We start from the raw sequence: 27,982 nt of genomic DNA, 5'->3' as shown, positions 1-27,982 counted from the left end.
ACAACGCTCCCCCATTAAAGTGCAAGATTGCCGATTTGTCATTCACAAATCACACGACTGCTTACTGTCTTCCGCATAAACTGTACATACGTTGCAAGCATGCCTATTTAGGGCAGACCTCAATTTTGTATATGCAAATGTCGGAGTTCTGTTCTCTGTACGGCCTACAGTAATGCTACTTGCAATGTGATTGTATGAGAATAGTAAGCGCTCCCGATTGTAGTGCTGACATTTCCTTCTGAGGGTCTACCGATTTTTCAACATTGTGCTTTTCATTAACAAGTACAAAATGTTTCCCCATCTAGTACTTTGCCCTATCGCTTACAAACCTCTCTCCTATGCATAGTACACTTTGTAAAGAACAAGGCAATTCCATACCCTTAAACGATTTAGTTATTTTGAAGGACTTTCAAGTACCATATTGCAAGTACTATGCAAAGACTGCACAGAGTGAAGTGAAATGTGCACGTGCACTGGGTTGAAATATGCAAGTTCGATCCTCTGATGAAAGAAGCACAAGTAATGTTTGCAGTATCATCACTGCTGCAAACACACAAAGTCATTGATTTTGTTTTTTTAATTCGCAGTGAAGACTACTCTCCTGAGAATCAACAGCATCTACACTGCAGACGACATATCTGAAGAAACCTGGTGATCTTGCACAAAAAAGTAAGTAGAGTACAACCTTTATATTGTAACTACTCCTTAAAGAGGCTGCGTGGGTTATTTGTTTATTTTGGGCACCAAAGCTAGCACTGTTTTGTAAACCATTCTACCTACAAATATCCATTTATTGAAAAAAGAATAACAGGCAGAATGGCTGACAAATCCCTGTGTGTTTGGTACTGAAATAGCATAGGTAATTATTAGAAGGTTAGATTGTGAAAAGAAGTTGCCTTAGCAAGTTTTTGGCATGTGGGTTATTAGTAATGGTTCTCGTCACAAGTAGGCCACTTTGTACTCTCATCTGAAGCACATTGTAGTAGTATACAAACAGTAAAGTAGCCTTACCAAATGATTGTTAGAGCTCACTGTACGTTGACACACCATGACAAAGAGCTTCCCCATCAGACTTATGCACAAATGCACACTGCACACATACATTGGACAACAGACCTAAGTATATATTTTTTTCTCGACAGACACCAAAGAATGCCTACCAAAAAGAAACTCTGCAGAAAGGAACGCAGAATTAGAGCAAAGAAAAATAAAGGTGCCCAATGTATGCATCCACCTATTGTAGAGTTTGTAGAGAATCTTGGTACAAACCAGCTAATGCAGTTGGGTAACATAATAAAGGAAGTCTCAACTACCGAAACTGTACCTCCTCCATCAAAAAGTTTCACAAAACACAGAAATGTTGTAAAAAAAACGGCTGCCAGTACAGCTAACACTGTTCCTAATAATCCTGATAGTGTAAGAAGAACCCATAGTAAAAAAAGTATTTTAGCAAAAATGTTTTGGCACAGAGTCCTTTAGAATCTACTACTTCAAGAACCTTTAGGACAACCACTAATAGCAAATGAGGCTGAAGTAGCTAAGGCAGAAGTAGAAAACACCATGTATCAGTATCAAGAAGATACAGAAGACTTAACTGTACAACAAGCAAAACTTAACAACGATCAGCTCACCACTTTTGGAGATGTACCAAACAAATTGTACATGGTGTACAACACGAAAATAAAGAATGTACCTGCCAAAATTACAAACCTATACTGCTCTACATCAGTGGTGAAGCTGGATCAGGGAAAACATTCTTAATCAAAATCATCAGCAAGTTCCTTCAACAATTGACAAACAACAAACTGTCAGCTGTTGTAACAGCCCCCACAGGTTTAGCTGCCTACAACATAGGTGGTGTGACTTTACACTGATTACTACTGCTTCCAGTAGAGCATCAAAATAAATTAGACTACTACAACAAACTTTCTAAAGAAGCTGCAATGGAATTACGTAGAGTATTGAAACAAATGAAAATGCTACTAATAGATGAAGTGAGCATGGTCTCCAACCTAATGTTGGCTTTGATTCATCTCAGATTGGAAGAAGTACTTAAAAATAATAACAAAGAACTCTTTGCAGGGAAACACATTATTGTTTTCGGAGATCTTCTACAATTGACACCAGTGAAAGCTGAACCGATTTTTAAAACCTTAGGCCACAAACTCTGCCGGAAAACTGTTGGTAGAATAGGTAATGTTAACCTTTGGCAACATTTCCAATACAGAGAATTAACTGAGAACATGCAGCAATCTGCAGATCTCACTTATGCTAACATCTTAAAAAGTATTAGAGTTGGTATATTATCGCAAGAAGCACAAGCTGTATTGAAAAACCGCATATACATGCACTTTATGGCGATAATGCATGTGCAACTGATGTTATGGAACAAATAGCGCACAAACATGTCAATTGTATGGCCTTAATGCCAACTCTTGCAAGCTGTTTCAAATTCAATGAACAATGTTAGAGAAAGAAATGCAAGCAATAATAGAAATTAGCACCACAGACAAACTAGACGTACATGGTATGACAGTACTCATGTGTGAGCAAGCCACAACAAGACTAAATAGTTAATAAAATTCAATCTCCCAATCTCCAACTCAGCTGGGTTGGAAAAAATATTGAAATTATCATTAAATTGTAGAGTAATGCTTAAACGTAACCTTGACGTAGAGCAAGGGCTAGTTAATGGAGCACTGGGCACAGTTGTTGGATTTCAATCATACCCACGTGATAGCAAGATTCAGTTTGTAAATATTCGCTTTCATAAAGTTTCAGAAGTGAAAAGGATGTACGTAGTGAGCAATTTTCTCTAACTCTTGCATATGCAGTTACCATTCATAAATCCCAAGGTCTTACCCTTGAGAAAGCATTGATAGACATAGGAAACACAGTGTTTAAGGAAGGCATGAGCTACGTGGCATTATCACGCTTACGTACACTTGACGGTCTATTGCTAATAAACTTTGATTCAAGTAAAGTCAAAGCTGATATTCCTTGCATTCTAGAATGCAATAGATTGTGTTCACTGTACACCCCTCATCTGAAACAATACCGTGTTCCAGATAAAGTGAAACTTGGAAAAAGAAAAGTGCATGAAACAGAAATGCAACAGAACGCAACATCAAATTCCGCAAAGAAAAGAAAATAAGATAAAGTTTCATCAATTGCCGCAAACATAGAAGAACCTATTAGGGAATGTAAACTAGGAAAGTCGACAAAGAAGCAACATAAAAACCAATAAATGCACACAGATACAGAACTTGCTGGTCCATTAAAATTTACAAATGAAAGTGGGGTGAATTGCTATGCAAATGTAGCAATGAATATTCTATTTCAATTGCCACCAATTGTTAACAATATTTACCTGCACAGTAGAGACCAATTGTGTTTGCAAATGTTAGTGCTGCATAGAAATGCAACAAGCAATCCTGACAACACATACAGTGTTCATGGAGTAAGGGAACAATTGGACGACTGTGCTGGAATGGTGAGATTCACTATGAACTCACAAGAAGAGTCACAAGAATTTCTAATGTACATATTATTCGTATTGGAAAATAAAAGCATACCTGTAAATGTAATATTCCAAATTTCGTACATGTGGAAACATACATGCACTCTCTGTAGCAAAGTGATACAGGAAGAAATCCCAAATGAGTGATTTGTGTATGTTTCCATACCAAATAGTGAGAGCATTACATTTCAGCAACTTGTACAAAATGCAAACCATGGCAGATTATGTAGTATTTGCAATTCAGACAATCGCTCCATCTTACTGATACAATCACATAGTGCCTACATAATACTTATGCTTCTACGTTATAATTCAGATGGCACTAAAACAACTGCAAACTGACTGGATTCACATACGGTCAAGTGTCACTTGGAGAGAAAACCTTTACAACAGTAGGAATAATCTACCATGCAGGAGCTACAGTCAATGCAGTTCACTACACTGCATACATTAAAAAGAATTCTGGATGGTTTGAATATAATGATAACACCATTACTCTAAAGCAGAGGTTGCCAGCTAACCTAACAAATGCGTAGTTAATGATCTTGAAGCCAAAATGAACGCAATGATGTGCACTTCAAGATTGTCAACAAAGTATTTGAAAGACTGCAAACAGTTAGAATACGCCAACAGGTATCTAACTACTCAACAGGATTGAAGAATGACTCAAATAAATGATTATCACAGATCGTTGGAAACAAATGCACAGGTAGAAAACGCCTATTGATATCTAACTGTTGTTAAAAATCATCAGGAAGGCAACAAAGAAAACATTAATGGGAAAGATGAAGAAAACAGGATATGACAATGACACAAATGAATGAGTATCACAAATCTGATCATCATCTGTAGCCATGAAGTTAAGACACTAGGGCATCAACACAACTAGCACATTCCACCATACCCATATTGACTTGTAACTCCACTGCTTATGACTTCAGTCTTGCGTGCATGGGCTTTAGCCATGCACCCAAGAGTGCAGTGTCTCCCCACAACCACCTCGGTGATGTGTGGTAGTGGGGGTTATTCTATAGGTGTGTTATACTTCAGTACCTCATCCCAGAGGCTTCCCTCCTAGCTTTTTGTCTGTAGATCTTACATGGGATGGGTGTACAGTGTCTTCCAAGTCTAGTACTTACCACTTTGTTCTTGATTGCATGGCCTTTGGCACGCACTCCCTACAACTTGCCAATCAAAATGCAACACTACGGGTGTATGCATGGGTGGCACATGCAGCAATGGTTGTGGCCAGGGCCTACAGTCTTGGAAGTAAGGCCTTCGGCCTTCAGCCGACGGCCATGCATCCAAGACTCTAGGCCCTGGTCCCAACCACCGTAGCATGTGCCACCCATGGCGGTGTACTAATGAATATAATAATAGTCATTTGAAAAAAGAATGCATTCACGGCATGTTGTCAATTTCAATGTTCCCTAACACCGCATGTGTCCTTACAAATGTAACAACTCCCACGTGCACTGCACGAGTTGAAATACTGGCCTTATTGGACCCTTCATTTTCTCTACGTACAATGAGGCCATAGGACATAGGTCATTAAGTAGGTATAAGTGTATTATTGGGTGGATGTCCTTCTGCCCTGCACCCAAGAGTGCAGGGTCTCCCCACAACCACCTCAGTGATGTGTGGTAGTGGGGGTTATTCTGTAGGTGTGTTATCCTTTAGAGCATCTGCCCACATGCTTCACTCCTAGCTGTATGTCTGCGGATCTTACATGGGATGGGTGTGCAGTGCCTTCCACGTCTAATACTTAACACTTTGTTCTTGGGTGCATGGCCTTCGGCCCAAAAAGTGCTCTTCCTATGGAAACAGCAACTTACTACATGTGGCTGCGTAATATATATATATACACACACACACATATATATACATATATATATATATATATATATATATATATATATATATATATTACATGGACGCGATAGTGTCCATGTAGTTATGGTTAAGTTGGTGTTTCCATAGGAAGAGCACTTTTTTGGGTGGCTTATAACTTCGCTCCCTCTTGACGAATACTCACCAAACTTTGCATAAAAAGTATATGGCTCAGTCGGAATTTTCTTTTGCAAAGTTTGGAGAGGTTTGGTCCAGGGGGGGCAAAGTTATAGGGGGGGTCCCAAAACTTTTGTGTTTTCCTGTAGACATAATGGGAAAAAACTTTGCACACGGCTACAGCCCGAACCGCTGAATGGATTTACACCAAATTTGCGGCAGGAGCGGCGGCTTGGTCCCAAAAGCGTGCTTTTGCGAATTTGGTGTAAATCCGTCCAGTAGTTTTTTAAAAAATGACCAAAATGTAAGGCAAAACAATTAGTGATATCTGTGTTCGCTTCGCGGACGGACTTCCCTGTTCGCTCCATGGACAGCACCCCGATTGGCCCATGGGCTTGCGTCATGTTTGCGGACCTGCGACGTGTTCGCTGATTGGACGGCGTGGGGCGTAGAGCGCGTCAGATTTTCTGTGGCGCCCGCCATCTTGTATTCGCCGTCGACCGCGGTGAAACTTGGATTAAAAATTGCATTTAGTGGTGTGTGTTGGTGTGTAAGAGTGTTTGGGGAGGGTGGGGAATATGAGATAGGTTCAATGTTTTGTTTTTTTATGTGCTATACGCTTTTGTTGTGTTCGATTTGTCCGCAGAGAACACGGCTGTTCTGACATTTTGTAAATAAACTAAATGGTGGGGTGTTCAGAGGACGGAGTATGTGTCCTTTTTTTTCGCAAGCAAGGTAAAATTGATCTAAAAATACTTGCAGTGTATTGAAATGTTCGTAAATACACAAACTGGGGGTGTCCTGAGGACGCTGTCCGTATTGTAATCTGTCAAGTTGAATGTGTTCTAAGAACACTCGGGGTGTCCCGAAATGGTTGCAATTACACAAAATGGGGGTGTTCTGAGAACGTTGTTTGTATTGTTCGTTGTCAGGTTGAAAGTGTTCTACGAACCCTCCTTTTGTCCGCTGATAGTACAATTTCCTATGGGCCTCATCCGACTTTTTGTCCACTAAAGAAACGATAAATCAGGCTGGTGTGCGCCGACATTATGTGATAATCCTATGACTGGCGCTATTGACCTGGCTGACTTGCTTTTGCGACAGTAAATCATATCTCCCGCCCCTAAGCCTGACATTATGAAAGCATTCATATTCCCCGCCTCTCTCCGTGACGTTACAGGGTGCGTCATCAAACGCGCCCAGTGGTCTCCAGTCCTACGCGACTTTACACAGAACCCGGAAGACAACACACATTATGTCACAACACAGAGCGCCACAATTCGGAATATGAAACTGTGATTTAAAAGCAAACAGCAAGATTGTACATTTTGTAAAGTACATTTATTTGACATCAAATGTTTAGCGAATATTCAGCGATTTGCATTTGTCTTTGTTGTCGATCCGCAAAAGTTCATATTGAGCCACGCAATGTTTCTTTGCAGTACAGAGGGTGTTAGATCAGCTTAGAACACAGTGCGCCACAATTTGGAATATGAAACTGTGGTTTAAAAGTAAACAGCAGGATTGTACATTTGGTAAAGTACATTTATTTCACATGAAATGTTTAGTGAATATTCAGCGATTTGCAATTGTCTCTGCTGTCGATCAGCAAAAGTTTATTTTGCGCCATGCGCTGTTCCTTTGCGGTAGATAGGCTGTTGGTTTATGATAAAAGCAGTAAATGGTTGCACGGATAATCGGAAGGTTGCTCCAACAACGAGGCATTAGACCACCATAATGGTTGGTATGTTGCTTCTAGCCGCTAGTACTGTGTAAGGGCATATTGGTCCTTGGCGATTGTCCCATAAATGGTGAGGGTCATGAAGTTGCTTACATGGAGCTGCACCTGGCAGTTGAAAAATCCATCTGCTGGAGTCTGAAAATCGTGACATTGGCAAAATGGGGCAACATACCTGTTTTAAAAAACATAAATTAGTCTCACCAGCCGATCTTTATTAAAAATATTCATTTCATTTATTAGGGCGTGAAACTATTTGCTAGCGAAGATAGTGCAACAGAGTATGTTAATAATAAAATAATAATATTTTTGCATTTATATAGCGCTAAGAACCGTCAGGTATCTCAGTGCTGCTTATTATTACCCACGGTGTGTGGTGCTCATTTATCGACCACAGAAGGATGAAAGGCTGAGTTTGGCTGTGCCGGGATTCAAACCTGCATTAGCAAGCTGTGCAAGGATGTCAAAGCGAGCGCTCTATTCACTGTGCCACTTGACCAGCTACAGTGAAGTGGCACAGCGAGTAGAGTGCTTGACCGGCTACAGACCGGTTAAATTATTTCTGTTAACCCACCCTGTGTCGTCTGCCTTTTTCAGAGCCCTCTAAATGACAGAGGATCAATTTGGCGGTGATAGTGCATGGTAGAAAACAATATGCCACATTGAACGAACAAGTACAACTTGACCGGGCTTTAATGCCACGTTAGTGTTATTATATTCTAGTATAAAAATAATCTAAGGGTTACTTACATTATAATTGCATTTTCCATTGTCCAAGTGTAGTGCCGTTCCAAAATACGACTCCGCGTGTGCCAACGATCTTTCTCAAAGTGATATAATATACAAACGTGGTTTTGTTTCAGAAATTTCATCTTTATCGTGTCTTACGTTTTTGCTACACTTCTTCAAAAGAAGTCTTTCAGCACAATCTCTGTCTGTCAAGGTAAAAAAAAAATAGAACCTTATACTGGGAGTCGTGGGCCTCTCCGGGCCGCGAGAAAAAAATGAAAGCAGCTGACCTTCACTGTGAACGAGCATAAATGCTTACTTTCCAACATTCTGTGTAAAGCCATCTGTGAGAACTTGCTGTTTACACTACATCTTTGTATATTGTTTGCGTGCTAATAAAAAAAGTTTGTTTAAGGTACGTTATGGTTCCAAGTAAAGCCGAAAACCCCCCGAAATTCACCATTTATGGTAAGCTAAGCAACCATAACTCGCGCCGACACCGTGCACTGCTAATACTAAGACCCAGGACATCAAAGATGACATCGCAAATGTCATTGATGACATCACTGATGACATCACATGTGCATTTACTTTTCATGAAATTTGTGTACTAGGGATTTTTATTATAATGTTGCGAAAAAAGTCTCAAGGATCATTGCAATAAATATCATACTGTAATTAGTGCTTTGAACGATGCATTGATATAAATAGCATTGTATTATGGGGTTCTATCTAGTATACTGAGCTACTAATGGAGAAACATAGCATTGTGTGCAGCGTACAAGATGAAAGTATAATATTTGTAATCTTAATATGTTGAACAATGAAATGATAACTGTCCTGAAATGTTCAAAAATAAACAAAATGGGGGTGTTCTGAGGACGTTCTTCGTATTGTGTGACTGCTTAGCTGTATGCAATGAGGGAATGGCACAGAGAGTAAAGTGGAAATGGTAGAAGGGGTGTCGAAGAGTTACGCGGTCCTCGGACACCGCGGCTGTCTGTGGACAGAGCGTGCTACATCTGGGGTTTTCCAGCAAATCCAACATGGAAAGAAGACTGTACGGATTAGCCAATCAGAGGTCGAGGTTGTGGATTTGTGTTGAAAGAGACTGTGTGTGGTGAAGATGGCAGAAGTAGAGAAAGTCAGGGTGTTGGTGCTTGGAGATGTGTTTGTGCATGGTTTACAACAGTACGCTCGATGCAGGCATGTTGAAAAGAACTTTGATGTGAAAGGAGTGGAGGTGGTGTGGAGCACTGTGCCTGATTGCAATGTACAGGGAATTGTACAAGTTTGTGAGGATGTGGTCACGATGGACAGTCCGCATGTGGTAGTTTTGCAATATGGTGCTTTCCATTTGGGCAACGTCAGTGCCCCTACTTTGTTGGCTGATTTGGAACACTTGGTTCAAGCCGTAATGAAGATCCTTCCAAATGCGAAAGTAATTTTTTTCTGGATTACTACCTAGGGCAATATGGGACAATAGTTCAGTTTTTTGTCCTCAGCAAAACATTGCTAGGTGTGTCATCAACCGAGGCATGTGTGCCTTCATGCTTAGAGCTGGTATGCTCTTCTGTAATAATGAGAATATTGATGCCAGTAATTCTGTTAATTTTAAAGAAGATGACATCTCTTTATCTTTTACGGGAAATGCCTTTCTATTTTGGAATGTAAGGGTTGCTTTGGAGAAGGTTATGTGAAGATTTTAGGAGTAAAGTAAACAAAAACAAGAAAAAAAATACAAAATAACAGGTGTCTGTCAAGCATCTGTAAAAAAAAACAAAAAAAACAGCTCTTTTCAGAGCCAACTTCAAAGGGGAAATGGGGCACACTATTTAAATTTACATTCACCACGCTCAGATTCTCGGTATGTCCGCAGACATGGCGGTAGTCCGCGGACATCAAAATCACTAGGTGGGGGTTCAGTATGTTCTATGTTACATGTATATGAAGTCAGGGATATTATGGTTAAGTTGCGCTACTAAAAGCCTATGAAATTCAGTGAAAAAACTTTGTTAAAGGGACACTATGGTTAAGTTTCGCTACGAAAAACCTATAAAATTCAGTGAAAAAACTTTGTTAAAGGGACGTTATGGTTAAGTTGCACTATTAAAAACCTATGAAATTCAATGAAAAAACTTTGTTAAAGGGACGTTATGGTTAAGTTGCGCTACTAAAAACTTATGAAATTCAGTGAAAAAAACTTTGTTAAAGGGACGTTATGGTTCAAAGTAAAACCGAAAAACCCCTGAAATTTGGCAGTTATGGTAAGATAAGCAACCATAACTCGTGCCACCGTACACTGCTAACACTAACACCCAGGACATCAAAGATGACATCACAAATGTCATTGATGACATCACTGATGACATCACATGTGCACTTACTTTTCATGAAAACTCTGTACAAGGGGTTCTTATAATGCTGACCAAAAACTGTCAAGGATCATTGGGATAAATATCATGAGCTAATTAGTGCATTAAGCAATGCATTGATATAAATAGCATTCTATTATGAAGTTCTATCCAGTATACTAAGCTACTTATGCAGAAACATAGGCAGTGTGTGCAGCATACATGATGAAGGTGTAATATTCATAATCTTGCCATGTTGAATAGTGAAATAATAACTGCTTTCTCATTAGAGTTTTGCGTACTGTGAAGGTACTGTAATTAGCACCAAGGTCCCTTTGCGGGTTCAATCCTTAACGGCTGGTGAAACCAGCTGTTAAGGTGGGAACCCGCAAAGGGACCTTGTAATCAGGCGCTAAGGGATTACCGGTACCGGTACCAGTAATCCCTTAGCGCCAGGGTCGTAACGAGGCCCCTTGACTGTTACTGAGCAAAACCATGTGGCCTAGATATGTCAGTAAAGGAAAAAAAGAGGGAGCCAGACGTGTGATGTCATCAGTGATGTCATCAATGACATTTGTGATGTCATCTTTGATGTCCTGGGTGTTAGTGTTAGCAGTGCACGGTGGCGCGAGTTATGGTTGCTTATTTTACCATAATTGCCGAATTTCAGGGGTTTTTCGGTTTTACTTTGAACCATAACGTCCCTTTAACAAAATTTTGTTCACTAAATTTCATAAGTTTTTAGTAGCGCAACTTAACCATAACGTCCCTTTAACAAAGTTTTTTACACTGAATTTCATAGGTTTTTAGTACCGCAACTTAACCATAACGTCCCTTTAACAAAGTGTTTTCACTGAATATATATATATATATATATATATATATATATATATATATATATATATATATATATATATATAAATGTGTGTTTGATTTGAATTTTAAATAAATACATACATATATACTGATTCCTGGCCCGGTGTGTTCTGGGGGGGAGAGGGTGTATTTTGAGCCAGGTGTGATATGAGTTGTATATCACTACGAATATTGAACCTCTAGACATAATAAATAAGTATTTCATTTGTGCATTAGATGCTAGGCGAGACCCGGGTGTGTACCTGATTGAAATCCTTAACAGGCCTTCCCCCCAGGAAAGGGTTAATTTACTCTGCTTTGGAACAACTTTAAAGTACTTACCTGTTCATGAATTATTTGTCAACCTTTGTTTTTTTCCTCTTTTCTATCTTTTACACCTAACTCAGTATTTCTCTAAATGTACCAGTGAGAAAACAATGTCCTTAGTGTCCCAGCTATTTAAGTCACCTGAAGGTGTAGGAAGTGTCTGTGTGCCATCCCCAATGTGTGTCATCTGATTTAGAGAAACTTAATGTGTGTTTTGAAGTATGTTTAAGTGTTACTTGTTTTGCTCCCTTTCTGAAGATGGCTTATATAACTGACTGTGAAATAAATTAATAATTGTTGTATTAGGAAACCTTGAGTATAAGTGTTTATTTGGACAACTGTACTGTGAAACTCTGTGTCACAACATTACTGCTCGCATTGACCCCTGTTGAGATAAGCCTGGATGCTCAGCCACACTACCAACCTGTATAGTTCAGACTTATAGCAAAGGTTGGGTCCCTATTGCCAGGAGGTCAGGGTTATTGTTGTGCACCCAAAGGGTACTGCATACAATCTTGACTAGCAATAGGCATGTGTACGGACCTGGAGCCTGGTTGCCTAAACGTTGCCCTTGCGCAAACAAATGGAGCAAATGAGTTTAGCACCAATGTTGCTGCTTGTATAACTGAAAATGGAGCAAACCACTTTTGCCCAAATCCTAAAGATGTTTTCACTAGGATAACATTTGCCTTAAAATTATTGATGCATACCATAAACAGATATGTAGAAAAGACACTTCTTTTAATGGTAGGCATCAAACAAAGTATAAAAACAGTCGAATTCATGTTTGCCATAGGACACAGTGTCTAGACAATCGGAACTGGGGCAACAGCAGTTTACTCCAGTCGGATTCAGCCTGCAGCAACAGTGATGATGCATGTATTTCCTACAGTGTTAGCAACAGTGCACATGTTGGATAATCGGCGTAAAGAAATTCACCTGGCTAGGTCATGTAAATAATTATATATTCATTCAAGTAAAGAGATTGGAGCATCAAACAAAAAGTAATCTGAAATATCTCGGGAAAGTAAATTAATAGAGTTATGAGCTCTGAGACTTCTTTGTTCTAGGATGGCTGCATCACCGAGGGTATATTACGTGTGAAAGGTTATATACACACAATAAATGGAAAGCAAGCAGCTGATCAGATAAACCTCCAGGATAAAAAGAATTTGGAGAATTCAATAGAGATATCCCTTTCCAAAGCTTTAAATCAAAGTAATAGAAATGAGAAATGCATTTCTGATGCTTTAATACCCGGTGATATTTGCTGTGATACGGAAGATAATCCAAAATTGCAGAAGGCAATCAAATGCGCCGGTCGCCTGCTTTCCGAGTGTGCCTGCAGATTTCACCAGCACGGACGTGTGTATTGTAAGGTGTTCGCGTCTTTGAGAAATCATCCATTAGAAGGGATCAAAAGTGTGCGTGTATATCTGAAAGACAGAAGCATGATGTGCCATTGCACACTGGCCAGTAGACCACAATAAATAAACCAAAGAACTCACACCCAGTATGTTGCGCTCATGTATCACCATAGGCCCACCAATGATCAGGCGTGCATTGTATTTTATTTGTTGTCAACATTTCCTTTTTTAGGCATGTTGGGGTGGATGATAGGCATTTAAGGAAGGATGACGTACTACACTCATTGGGAACTATCTTTGAAATACAGTTGACACCAATCTCTCTGCATCTCACTGCTAAGGTATCATTGAGGCTTCAGAATGATGAACATTTCATAGGACTAGTTCCTAAACTGAGCGACATAATGTCTCCCTTTATCTCAAAATCAAAGCGACTCCTTCTCCTTTAATATATTTGGTAAAAAAAACATTCAAAAAGACTTTAAAACACAAACATACTCATGAATTGATGTATTTTTCCTCGGAATTAATGTATGTCAAAACTATTTAATTTGTGACAATGCGATTACTTACATCTATATATTTATGTTTCATTGATGGTACTGAGACATGTGTTTCTGATATTGTATTATTGTAATATTTCGTTCACATGACTGCATTGCATTCTGGTCACCAGGGATGTTGCTAGGGCTGGAAAAGATCAGGGGCTAAGCTAATGTCGGGACTGGCGGGATTCGGAACTAGCTATATCCTTTTGGTTGTGGCCCCTGAGCTTCTATCTGGGGCTACAACCAAAAGACCTGGGGCTATAGCTCCCCCCCCCCCCTCTTCCTAGCAACACCTCTGCTGGTCACAAAAGACAATTGCCTTTCGGAATCCGTGGCATTCTTTTTCTAATTGCTTGCACTACTGTACATGACATCCTTGGCAGATCATTCTCCATGAGGTTGGGTCTTAAGGCATGCAGAAACATCTATCTGAAACAGTTCCGGGTCACCACACAGGAACGTCGTGGAAAGAGACCTGTCTGGCGAGCAGTGGGAACAATACGAACACCCCTTCATCCATTGTGATGCGTTTCTTAGTTATGGGAACAGTCAGAGAAACTGATATCAGAACAGGCATTTAAGGAACACAAACTGAAACGTGTAAAGCTAAACGGAGGGATCAAAAGAGGATTGGGACCCAATATCTGTGGGTTCATGTTTTTGGTGGGTGAGTGGTGCACTCCAGTTCCCAGCTACAACCCTATAATCGATTCATAGTGAAAAAATCGAAAAAAAGGTCGAAAGTCAAAATGTCGAAAAAAATGTCGAAAAAAGTCACATTTTTTTTAATACGTTTTTTATTCGAAATGGGGGGGTTCCCCCCAACCCCCCCTTTTTAAATTTTTTTGTTTTTGTTTTGCCCATTTTTTTTATTCCCGGACCACAAAATAAATATATAATTAAAAAAAGGGAATTCGACTTTTTTTTCGACCTTTTTTTTCGACATTTTTGTCTTTCGACTTTTTTTTGCTGACATTTTGACTGCACACTGCCTTTGGCATTGAGAATTCTGGTTTCTATCGTCTCTATGTCAAACAACTACAAAAACAGCACTTAAAAATAGGGTAACCACAATTCGGGGGTAGGGGGGTGTTTCATAGTAGTGTAACATTGCCTAGTCGGGTATGAAAAACATTGGTAGTGCCCCTTTCGAGTCTGAGAGCTCCATTGACACCTTATTTCTTGGTGGGTGAGAGGCGCATTCAGTTCCCAGCAATTCTTACCTTACAGACCAGTGCTCTTCTCCTCGTGCAGCGTGGGCATATCACCCCAACTTTACAATGTCGATTCTGCCCAGACATTCAATGCAATTTGAATGTTAAAATAATCAATTGCAATGCTTGAAATGTCGATTTCCTTTACATGTTCCCTTCCTAGGGCCAACACGTGATAGTGACAGAATGTTAATGCGCTCTTGTTTGTTTCACACACCTATATTGATCAGCGGAAGCACGTTGTCTATTCTCGGATCATTGCAGGACGTTTACACAGAACTGATCAATTACGTTTAAAACGGCATCTCTATAATGGCTCTTTTCTGTAGATCTTCAATATCAGAATATCAGGCTTTTAAATAAAAACATTGTTTTAATTGGCCCCTGCCATTCTTCAAACAGCTAAGCAAACATTTTGAACTAAAACATATAGCAATAAGAACATCTGTTGGGGCTCGCTCGGGTTCTCACAGCGAATCCAGTATCAATAGCTGGAGGAGGAATCAGCAAACAGCAATCCTATACATTTTAATTTGAGGCAATGTAGATTGACCAATATTGGTTTTGCACAGTAAATATGCTTTTTTTTTTAAATTGTACATCCATGATAACATATTTTGTATTCTGTATTGATTGATAAAGTCCAACAGAGGTTTCTTTCTCTTTTCTTAAATGGACGGATTTTAGGATGCTGTTGTAATGCAATTAACTGTAAAGGATGGCGAAAAAAACATGTCTTTCAATTTTTGTAATGTCTTATTTATGTGTACTTCGTTAATTGTCTTCTTTTTTTTAAAGGTTCTATATGAACCAACAACAATAAGTAAAAACAAAAACCATAATCTAAACATCTAACATAGATTCATAGAGGTTTGGTGGTTCTTGCATTTCATAATGCTCTATGGGTGTGTTTCATGTGATGAATTGCAGCACTCCCACTTTGACTGTAAATATGAACCATGTTTTGCACTGGTAGTCATTTAACATGGCACACAAACACATGTTCATCCATCTATAGTTGTCATTTAACAGACATGAACATACACTAATTGCAGCAGGTACACACAAGTTCAAATTCTCACACAAAAGAGTACTAATTTCAATTATTTTTTTTTTAAAAAAGTAAAAGGCATTAATAACATGCATTTAAAAATAGTCAATTGCACCTATTAGCTTGCCTAAGGTAGTGGGTATTGCGCTATGTAATTCCGTGGCAAGGCCATCGAGCGTTTAATGTAGTCACAATGGATAATGTCGCCATTGAATCTGGTGGGTTATACTTTCTTTGGAATATCGTTACTTTCATTATTGTATTCCATCTGCAGCAGCACACCTAGCACCACACTCTGGAAGATGGAGCACTTTATTAAGAGTATTGATGCACTTGCCATTTTTTTACACCTCCGGCAGTTTATTCTACGTTTGAGGAAACGGCATGGCATTAAAAAGGATCTGCAGTGGTACAATATACAGAGGTTCATGATAAAATCAACAGCCAAGCCATTACAAAGGCAATGCTTGATTGCAGCCTGTATAGGAGTGGGGGAAGAGCGTTGCTCTAAGAGCATTCACCGTACTTATGTGTAATATCAGATATAGTGTACTTCCAGTAAAGCCAACCGAGGATGAACATCAATAGAATACATCATTTTTTTGATTGTATATTCTGTTGCAGTAGGACATTTTTGATGGAAGAAAATTACAAATACAATAATTATTGTAAAGTGTGTGTATAATCTTAATTTCATACCGAGTCAACAATGTAATTGTAAGAACAGTCACAATATGTTTAATAATTCATGGACTTTAGTACAAGGAACCAGAGATAGCGTGATATCTTTAATCTTGATGACATGCAGTATTTCATTAGTATCCCCTAATTCAATATCCGCAAAGCTGCCTGCTTGATTAGCACTGGTTACTGGTGTATTTGCAATCATTCTGTTTTCCTCTTAGTAATGGTGCTCTGGTAAGTCAGAACGTAAGCCGAAAACGTACCCGTTGCCTGAGTTTGTTTACGGGCACACAAAGAGAAAAACCTTTACATGCCTCCTGTATGTAATACCATGTGGCATTATCCTTTTGTGAAATGACGTCAATAATTGCCGATCTGATTAAGAAGAGAAATCTCAAACGCAACCATATTCGCTGTTATTCAGCTGTGAGGGTCAGTGCTAACGCAGGTGTTATAATCAGGTGTACAATTTGTATTAATCGCTTTATACTTAGGTTTCCACTAGAGGGGATTTTCGTGTTTTCAGATGCAGGGCGTGGGATAGAACAAACATAATGTTTCTGCCTCATCCATCCACTCTGCCCACTGTATTCTACTCACATGTGATGTTTATGCTGGTGTAATTGCATTGGAAGCCTGTGAATCCTGCTGCTTTCCTGATGCATGTTTGGCAGGAGGCATTAAAGAATCCTTTCAGTGAAGTGTGCCAGAGTGACACACAAGCCGATTCTGGCCGGATTTAAATGCAACATTTCCAATCTGCACTACTTGCATAGAGGAACTGCGGTGTATGCAAGTGCACACCTTGGTATTGGCCTCCGTGCAATTATAGGTTTGGGAAATGATTTCCTAGTGTTTTTCAAAGGGAATGGCCTAATGAAAACGCTTGTGCAACTCAGGCCCTCTGTCTTTCAGACATAAAATATGTCACATGCACACAGGTCCATCCCTCACTAAGGGCCCACACCAGTCCAGAGAACATTGCCACATCCCTCCGCCCCCCCGTCCCCCATCGTAGGAATTCAAAAGAATTTGGATTTAGGTTTGTTAATTGATTGATTTGGAACAGTGGCCTTTTGTGCAATAGTAGTGAAAAAACATCCGACAATTTACAACAAAAAACAACTCAACAAAAATGTATAAGCGGGAGAGGTAAAACATGAATCTACTGGAGTATTAGTGAAGTAAGAAAGAAAGGTAAACAATGTGAACGTTGTTCCCATTGCATTGTAATTGTAATGATATTAAGCTCAGTGAGGTCCCTTATTTTCTGTCTGGCAGCATCACTTGAAAAGTCTGACAGTAGAAACAGCTTTACATTGACCTTGACTAAAAGTTGTCGGATTTCAGATGCATCAAACGGTGCCCTTTTCATGCTTCACTTTATTTTATGAAGATCTATTTTTATGTTCTGTTCCCACAACATAAAAATATAATCAAAATCCCTGCTTAAGATTTAACCCATAAATTTGACACCCGCGTCCCCATAGTTCAAACGTCTGCTATGCATGGATAAAGCACGTGGAAAATACGTATGTAAATTTGCCCGAATGAAAGGGTCAAGCAGCATGTATTTACCATGCAATTCCCCTGCCTCCAAATGCAGAGCTTTTATGCATGCAAACTTTACATGGCAAATAAAACCATGGTGGTTTGATGCACCATTAAACATGATGTAATACAACATTTGCTTGTACAAATAACAAGTGCTCATAGAAGGTGTATACTGGGTATATTATGATACAGGAGGTTCAAAACAGCTAAAGAAGCCATGTCAATCCCTGTATTAAGGTACACAAGGAACAATCTATCAATTACAGGGTGGGGACATTGCATAAAACACAGACGCAACACTGTTTCACTTTTAAAGTATCATGTGCACAGTGTGTTCTGGTGGAAGCAAGGAATGAAGAGGCGAAGCTGCAGACTGCTGAGCTGTGCTCTGCTTGGGAGTCTGTTTACTCTTTCCATTGCTGTGTTGGAGGTGGTGTTTAAAATCTTGAACACACGTGGAGCGCGTTGTGAGCTGTGTGTTCTAGAGGAAGCGAAGAGGGAAGAGGTGACGCTGCGGAGTGCCGAGCTGTGCCCTGCTTGGGAGTCTGTTTACTCTTTCCATTGATGTGTTGGAGGCGGTGTTTAAAAACTGTAACACTCATGGAGCACATGGTATGTTCTGGTGTTTTCTAGTGGGACGGCTGGACGCAGGATGCATTCCCTGACAGCAGTGAGGTGGATCTGTCTGACCCTGGTGGAGGATGATACACATACAAACAAAAGGTACATTCTTGCACTCCAGTTTGTTTTTCTGCAAATAAAGACTGCTAGCAGGAGCTAACCCCCAACCAGACTGAACTAAGGATTGACCATACACTCGTGAGGGGGGTGTGCCATGGGCTACCACTACTGTGCCACATTGACACAAGTGGCGCATCTTCAAGGAGGACCCAGAATTAGACCCAGTGAAAAGCAAGGGCCAGACAGACTGGTTATTTGGCAACTGCAGTCGGTACGTACTGTTTAATCACTGGAGTTAATATCTTCCAACCATGCCAGGCAAAGTACTGGACAGAGTTTGCAACTACAATCTGCAAAAGGGAAAGCCATACACAAAAGCGTGGTCCCGCAATAGTGTTGGGACAAAGGTACCCCTGGAAATGACAAGTGCTTCTATAAACATAGCAAAAAGGACCCCTTACGCCAATGATTTGTTTAAGGTACCCCAAGTGGGGAACATTACTGACTTTTATGTGCCCATATAATTGGGCAATAACACAGCAAACCCACTGGTGGAGGGCGTGCCCAAGTCGAGACAAAACATAATTGACTCAATTTCTGATTATGGACACATCGAAAATAACTCTTTGCTATCAATGTGCTATTCTATCAGGGATATTGTCACAGAAATGCCTAAGCCCGAGCCAGAACCAAAGAGAGTACCTGTTGGGGGCAAGGAGAGTCGGTGCATGGGGGGCAGAACAATGCAACTTCCCAGGTGGGGGGGCAGAGTCCATCTGCCTCCCCAAACGTAGGCCCGGAACTTGGCGAAGGAGAATCTATGAGTAACGGAAATCGGGATAATAGCTCTATTGGCATGGCCACTGGAACATCTGGCATCTCTACCCTTCCCCGGGGGTGCTACATTTTGCTGTTAAAATTTTATTAAAACTATGCAGTACCATATTGGAGGAGGTACAGAAACCAGGTACCACCCTTGCTATCTTGGACCGCAGGTTGCAGGGCATGGAGGCCGCAGGTCCCGGATAACCAGAAGCGGAACCAGATGAATTTGCATCCCCGGCCAACAGGGAAATTAGACATCAGTATGGCTATATCAACAGACTGCCAAGTTGCGGAAGTTTCTAACACTAACCTTTCAATCTTCACAACTAGAATGGAGCGACTCCTGGCAAAAAGCAGAAGGGAAAGGGCTGCTTTGGCTCGTAGTATCAACCACAGGACCTCGAGCCACATTTCCTCAGAGCCGCTTAACTTCACTATTATTGAAGCACAGCACTCTAAAACTAAAAGAGCCAAAAAGAAAGCAACTAGGCATCAAATGCGCCTGTCCAGATCTGCTGGTAAATTGACCAGCTGGCTCATGAGACATGATAAAGTGAGATCTATGGAGAAAGAAGCCGACATTCAAGCTACCTGGGAAAATACAGTGGCTAGAGTGTAGATGGGGTATGCCAACCAGTAGGACTCTGCCCCTACCATAAAGCGACCTATATTCAAGACACTTTGGTTCAAGGAACACCAGAAGTTGACTCACTGGTGTTCACCACTGACCGAGGTCCATTGAAGTTTACAGAAAATTGGACTAACTGAGCAAAATGAATGTCGTTGTGCCAAAAGGTTTTACCTTTGAGAGTGTTGTCTTCTAATGATTTTAGTTTCATTAAACCTGTGATTTATAATGGAGCAAATTGTACACAAGTACATTGTATTGTGGGATGTACTGACCCACTAAGCTCTGCCCTGCGACATCACCGTGTGCTTGGGTCACCAGAAGCAGCAAAATAGCTGCAAAAAGCCCTATGCGCGCTAAACCTAGGAATATTGCACTGTGAAACTGGAAAAGATGGCTGCCAATCTAGTTTGCCTGTGTCAGTGGTGGAACAGGAGACCACACTGCTGAAACCTGTCATTGGGCTGCCCACAGAGTGCAAATGGAAACTTCATGAAAGGCAGTACTTTATTGCAAGGAAACCCAAAGGTGCTCTGAAATCCTTTTTTCCTTGGCTGCTGAAATTGCAAAATAATGGTTCAGAACATCAGGAAATATCCAACATCCTTGCTGGGTGTTACCCATCACTTCATTTAAAGAATTAACAGAAGCCCACAATATCAGGAGAAGCAGAATCCATCATAAGAAGATCCTCATTAAAAAGTGTCCTTGTCTGTGAAATCTGTAAAACATGGGCGCAGTACCGTCGGACGCCTGTGTGACAGCTGTCATTTAATTACACTGGAAGCTTAAACTTGTGCAGTTAAAATCAAATGGTTGGAACTAAGTGACTTGCCATCAAAAGCAATATAGGTTGCAACTATTTAATCTCTATGTTTAAAAAGACTGGAATTAGAGATTTGTTTGCCTGTTGTGAAAATGTAAGTTTATTTTTCAACTAAGAAAAATGTAACAAATGCCTTTAAAGTAAATCTGATGCAAGCCAAAGAACTTCAAAGCAAATTCCACAGTTCCCCCAACAAAAGGCATCTCTCCTGCTTCTCATCAAATCCGAGGACTCCCAGTCGGTGTTAATGAAGAGGGGAGGGGATTTTGCTCTGCTGCTCCTGGGAGAGACAAAGGACTCCCTTGGCTGAAAAGAATATGCAGATGCATGTGTCAACAGAAACCTCTGCTAGAGGAAGGAGGCGGCGATTGCTCTTGACCCACCAAATCTTTGGGGGCGGGTCAGACAGTGTTGTATATTCTGAAAGCACAGAAAAGTATATTTTTGAAAAGGACTGACACAGAACTGCGAAATTGTAAAAATTGTAAAAATACAGTTTTGTTAATGTGAAATTTCTGGTCACGATTTAAAAGTACTCAGAACTCTGTGCTATGTTCAGGGACATGACTACAGAATTTTTGGTTTTTTAGCAATTGTGGTGATGCCAGAAAGGTGAAACTTCACATGATTATGCCCAGATATCATGCACACATATGTGTAAAATTGGGGATAAATCCGACATTGGGTACCAGACCAAAAGTGCGACAAATTGCCAAATCTAGACCCAAGCTCTCACCGTGACGGGGCTCTGATGAATACTGTCTCCACCAAATATGGGATATAAATATGCTATTGCTAGCAAGTTTGTATAATTGTAAATATGTCTTGTATGAAAAATAGATTTCATGTGCAAACGCAAAAGGGGAGGTTTTCCCTGGATCATAAAACACATCGTCATGATGACAAATCAAGGGAGAGGAAAGACCCAAACCATTAGAATACCTGGAGGTGTGCCTAGTAGAATTCAGCATACCTACCCCTTTAGGAAATACATAAATAGAGATTGCTTAGGACCTAGAGACACCCATTCACTCACCAACCGATTGCTGGTGGAGCACTTTGCAATAGAAATCCATACTCCAGACTCCAGAACTTTGAAAGCAGAAAGGCCCATTTCCAAAGCTGAACCATTCTCAGCCTGGCCTTTAAAAATCCTGAAACCAGATTTTACCCCAGATCTCTAAGGGGAACCCAAGAACAGCCTGGCTGTGCTGTGCTGCTTTCTAGCTAAGAATTCTTGCCATAATCCAAAGATCCAACCCAGTAGAGCCGAGCTGTGACCAGATAGCTGCAGACCAGAACCAGAGCCCATCAGATCCAGTCCAATCCCGCCGTGCAGTGTCCAGAGTGCCTTGCTGATTGCAGAACCAGAGCACCTTGAATCCAGTCCGGTGTGTTAGCAGAATTCCGGTCCAGAAAATCTTTGTCCAGATCCCTGACGGGTCCATTCCAAACATTGGTAGTGAGTATCCATAGCATAGGATTGTCACTAGTATTTGTATTATCCATATGTAATCCTATCCAAACCCATTCCCTTATATCCTGAACTGTATTGCTAGTAATCCTTTTGTCTTGCCTGAACTCTTTCTCTGACCCTATAGTCCTGTGTAATAGTAGTGTTAAAATCGGTGTGCAGTCAAAATATCGAATGAATAATATCGAAAGTCATAATATAGAAAACAATAATGTCAGAAAAAAAATTGAATTTTTTATTTTTTTATTTATATATTTTTTGGGGGGTCCGGGAATAAAAAAAAAGGGTAAGACAAAAAAAACATTTAAAAAAGGGGGGTTGGGGGTAACCCCCCATTTCGAATAAAAAACGTAATAAAAAAAAATGCGACTTTTTTTGTTTTCGACATTTTTTTTTCGAGATTATGACTTTCGACATTTTGACATTCGATTATATGACTATAAACCGTTAAAATCATCTTTGCGCTGATACATTTTCTGAAGAGAGCAAGCATCTCAGCAGGCAAAAACCTGATCGGTGACATCCTGATCTGGTGGCTGTGCTGTCGTTTAGTTTGTTTCTTCATAAGTCTACCCTTAGTGTAAAGAAACCTGATTTGTAATTTTAAAAAGCGCATTCTTGTTTTGCTATTTTGACTCTTTCTGAAAAAAAACGACCTCTGCAATAACCTTAATTACTTCTTCACTGTGTATGCTAACATCCTCAGCTTTCCAGCAAACCCCAAACCGCATCTCAACTCCTTATAGTTTTTCCGCAATCGCACTTACCGTGCGTGGAAAAGATCAGTTTGCAATCATTCATGTTTTTCTCTGTGTTTACTTCGGGGAATTTGGGATTGATACTCCTTTGTTGAATTCTGTATTCCTGAAACCTGTTTTCTCTTCTTCCATCTTTTTATATTGCATATTTGGGGGGGGATTGAGTAGTGTGCAGGGGGAAAGAGTGATCACATTGCATTTTGATTGAACCCAAAAGTACTATTCTATGCTGCATTATTTTTCATAACATTACTTCGTGTGATTAAAGAGATTTATTGTGACATCACCCCATTGGTGATCATTGTATAACCATTAGAATAGTGATATATATATATATTGTGAAATACATCAAATAAATATTTTAACTTTGCAAAACAGCCTGCTTCCTGGTTCAGTGTGACCAGGGGGGCGGGGGGTTCAAAGAGAGGGGCGAGATATAAGGGTACATCATTCAGAAATAAAAGAACCTATAGACATAAATAAATATTTAAGGGTTCCAGCTGTGCATCACACGCTAGGCATTGACTTAGGTAGAGTGCCGGGTTGAATTCACTTGCAGTATAGTGCCGGCGGTGCCCCGTCTTGTTCATGCACATCAGGCAGACATAGGAAACTTGGGCTATAAGATAGACAGCCGGTTACACTTATGCTGGCAAGTTGTAGATAAGCCTAAGCCCCCTAGGTTGTCTCAAAGCAATGAACATCGGTCAAAACCACTCAAAGCCCCGCTAGCGGACACTCACATTTGGGAATGGTTTAAAGAATTCCTGGTTGAACAATTAATGAACAGCAAATGAATTGCTAAGTGTGTCAGTTGGAACGCCTCGGGTTCCAGCCACTTTCTGGCAAAAAGTGGGTCACTAAATGTGCTTAGAGAATATAACATCATATTCCTAAAGGAAACTTGGCTAACTCCCCCCATACCCTTGGAGAGGTACACATTGCTTCAGGAAATGGCAGAAAAAGCTGCTAAAGGTAAACCATAAATTACCGGGATAAAGCAAGTTTTGCTGATACATAGGACTAGACATAACACCAACAACAAAAATATCTTGGCCACTGAAGTTGGTGTTTCTGGTAAAGAGGCTAAAATGGTGATGCTGCTTTTAATGAATGTATACATTATTCTCACCTCTTGATGTTCAGGGTGTTGACGATATGCATGAGTGCATTGATGCTCTTTTTTTATCCTGGCTGTTTGTCCCGGGCCATTCATTTGTTTTAATAGGTGTTGACTTGAACGCAGGCTATAGAGATGAAGCCGTATCTGGGAATTACAGGAAGATAAAATCTATCAGTACTATGGTTAAAAAGCAGAGAAATCCAAGGGTGGCCTGTGGATGTCCCTTATTGCTGAACTGGATTTCATTATGTTTAATGGGAGAACCACCAGAGACTGTCCAGGACAGGACAGACCATATGGTGCCTGGGCAACAAGAAATCTACTCTTGAATATTTCTGCGGAAGCAATGTATGTGCAGAACTAGTTGAGTCTCTTACAGTACGAGACACGGTCTTCAGTGACCATGCTATGGTTGTACTGGAAGTAAACCATGCAGTAAATTCCATATGTTGGACTCAGAGGAACATAGTCAAGGCAATTGAAAAAGGCAAGCAGATTCCCCTCTGTGGGCCCAATTCTTTTGGGGTGGTTAACTGGGAATGAAATGGAAGGGCAATTCAAACTTCTGACAAGCAAGGTCGGAAAGGGAGCAGTGGGTCATGTGATCACCTCAGTAAAACACTTGCACCCTTTTGACATTGAGATTCATGACCCAAAGCCTGTTCTAAGAAGAAATATCAGGAAGGCTAAAGATGGTGCTGGAGCGCTCTGGAAGACGGAGCGCTCCGGAAGGGCTGATTATTAGGTCGAAACAAGCATATAGACAGTGGCTGAAGTGAAACCGTCTTTCTGAAAAAACTGTACGATGGCAACAGATGTTCACTGCTCTTTGTAGAGTAAGGCTTCGAACCATATGGCAGATGAATTCGGCAGCAAAGGGCGATCGAAGAAAAAACTTAGAAAATCCCATTTGCGAACAGAAGTGGCTTGAGTATTTGCAAGATGAAACAGGGACTCAACCTGCCTCTGTGGGCAAAGGAGTGCCAGGGGCCTTTGGCTGCCGAGTATAAGCCCAATCGAGATTTCCCAGGCCATAGTTTGGTTAAAAAGTCCTAGGGCCCCGTGGCCAAATGTGTTTTCAAACGCGGTCCTAAAAATGGACCTTGGACTTTGGTCGAAAATAATAAAAATCCAATTCTACAAGGAATGCCAAGAAAGAATTATACTTGAGTCTTGGAAAGAGGCAATCTTACTCCCTGCCTATAAGAAGGGAGACAGGGAGGTACCGGCAAAATATAGATTGCTTTCTTTACTAGACATGACAGACAAACTATTTGCTACGTTTGCATTGGTCGCTTTACAGATGTGGGTGACTGACAAAAACGTTCTTGATACTTGCTACCACCCATAACGTCAGGGGAGGCAGCAATAGGAGGCAGCCCAGTCTTGTACTTGATCTTTATTGACTTTGGGATAGCGTTTGACTCAGTAAATCGCTCTATTGTGTGGTGGAAGTTGAGGGAACTGGAGTGGAAGTTGAAGGAACTGGACTGCACCGAGTGGCTGCTCTCCATCTTGGTTGGCTTGCACATTGATACAGGAGCAAGGGTGCGATTAGCTGGGGCTGACTTACTATCAGAAGTGGTAAGGCTGTACAGGTGAGTTAAGCAAGGTTGCATGCTGGCTCCCCTGTGTTTAACCTTTACCTGGCTGACTTACCAAATGTTTTGTATACTGTTGGCCATCTAGCTAGACTGGGAACCAGTTCTGTTTCATGTTTGCTTTACGCACACGGCCTCATGGACCGAACCGTAGTGGGAGTCCGCGCCAAGTTCCAGACCCTGTTAGATAATGCTGAGATCAACGACTTGCACATAAATATGAACAAAACCAAAGCAACACAATTAACCAGGTTGCCTTGGACATGCAAATTGGAAACATCAAGTACGTTGAGTACTACCCATACTTGTGCCTGGAACTGAGAGCAAAGGGAGATTACAATGACATCAGAGAAAGCAAGCAATGCTGACGTCATTGTAATCTTCCTTTGCTCTCAGTTCCAGGCGCAAGCAACTAAATAAAGAATGCTTTTCCTGTATTGAGTGTACCCCAGATTTCGCGAGAGGTACCATTTATGATACTATGCAAAGTATTTTTAAGAACCAAGCTGATCGCTGGGACTGGATTAACAACTACGAACACTTGTATTGTTTAAGGAATTATAGGTATGTGAGGTGCATCGTACACTCTTACCTTAAAATACAACCATATGTATTATGTACCCCCAGCCCAGCAGTTTGTGACCTGGTACTGCGGCTTCGCATAAACCAATTACCATCACTGGTTACACAAGGTACATATACTAAAATGCCAATTGAAAGCAGATGTTGTCGCACATGCAGATCGCAAGATAAGCTAGAGACTGCACACGGTGTGTTCACTGAATGCAGAGAGCTGGTCTCTGTTTACATGTGCACCTAAGGCCCAGTTGTGAGCCCTTATGATTCTAATAAGACACCTGAGTTCAGGGACTACTGTTTGAACACAGCCTCCGAAGCTATGCATGTTGCACTTCTTTGCCTGTGGAAACTAATATTAACGCACCTTAAGAAATGAAGGAACAAATCTGTCAAATAATCAAAGATTAATTTGTGTTTCTCTTATTCATTGATTGGATATGCATAAGCTTGCTTTGCAGTTCGATTATTACGCTAGATGACACTTTTAGCATTTAGTAAAAGTGCTTACGTTTTAATCTTAAATGTTTTATCTGTATTTGTTCTTTACCAGATATATGTACTACGTTTGTAAATTGAAATTTTATATGTGTTTGTGATGTTGTTGATGAATGAATAATATTAATGGGTTGTTGATAAATTAATTTTGTTTTGTAAAAACTTCTTGTGAACTAATACAAATAAAACACATAAATAAATACATAAATAATTACCATATAAGGAACAGCGCACTTGTCCCTATACTTGAGGCAGCTCCAAATTCTTGTGTACTGACACAAGCACAGTTGGGTCAGCAGCAATAGCACAATTGCCCAGCCCAGAAGCCAGCCCTGCAGGGCCCCCAGGCAGCACATCAACCTGCCCCCGAGTCCTCAGAAGCAGCTGCAGGTTAGGAGGAAGGGTAAGAGAGCCCAAAGGCTGTAAACACCTGGCAATCATGGGCCTATTCTATCCACCTTAGACATCACTGATCATCAGGTTCTTGTGACCTACTGTTTAGAACGCCTTGGACTGCATCTTAAGTCTTCTGTCAGAAAGTCACCCGCACACCATGCAATGGCTAGGAATGTGTACATTCATGTTGCATGTCCACACAGACTGAAATGCATGTGTTACAGATGAAGTAGGAACCAGCTATTAATGACAATCACAACCCACTCCTTCCTACTATTGTTGACTCTGATGCAATGTGTCCTAGCTCATGCCACCACCAAGGAATTTATTTAGCCAAAAACAGCACTACTACAACACTGATCACAACCGTACCTGCAATCTGATCAAGTGCACATTGAGACCCTGATTCATGGAATAATCTGTGTGGAAATTTGGGACTTTGTGTGCCATTCTACACACAAGAAACCATACGTCGATTCATGGAATCAACTGTGCTGGACATTTCCTGGATTTGTGTGGAGTGCGCGCATGCCCGACATGTCTCTGCGAGTGGACCAGCACCTTCTGTGATACACCTCACAGAGTATGGTCTAGGCCTACGCAGAGGCCCAAATAGGGGGCGGAACATGCAGAATGAGGAAGAACTCT

This window comes from Ambystoma mexicanum, chromosome 9, assembly GCF_040938575.1.
Source record: "Ambystoma mexicanum isolate Mex_15411 chromosome 9, UKY_AmexF1_1, whole genome shotgun sequence".
Taxonomy (NCBI): Eukaryota; Metazoa; Chordata; class Amphibia; order Caudata; family Ambystomatidae; genus Ambystoma; species Ambystoma mexicanum.
Note: the sequence above shows the minus strand (reverse complement) of the source record.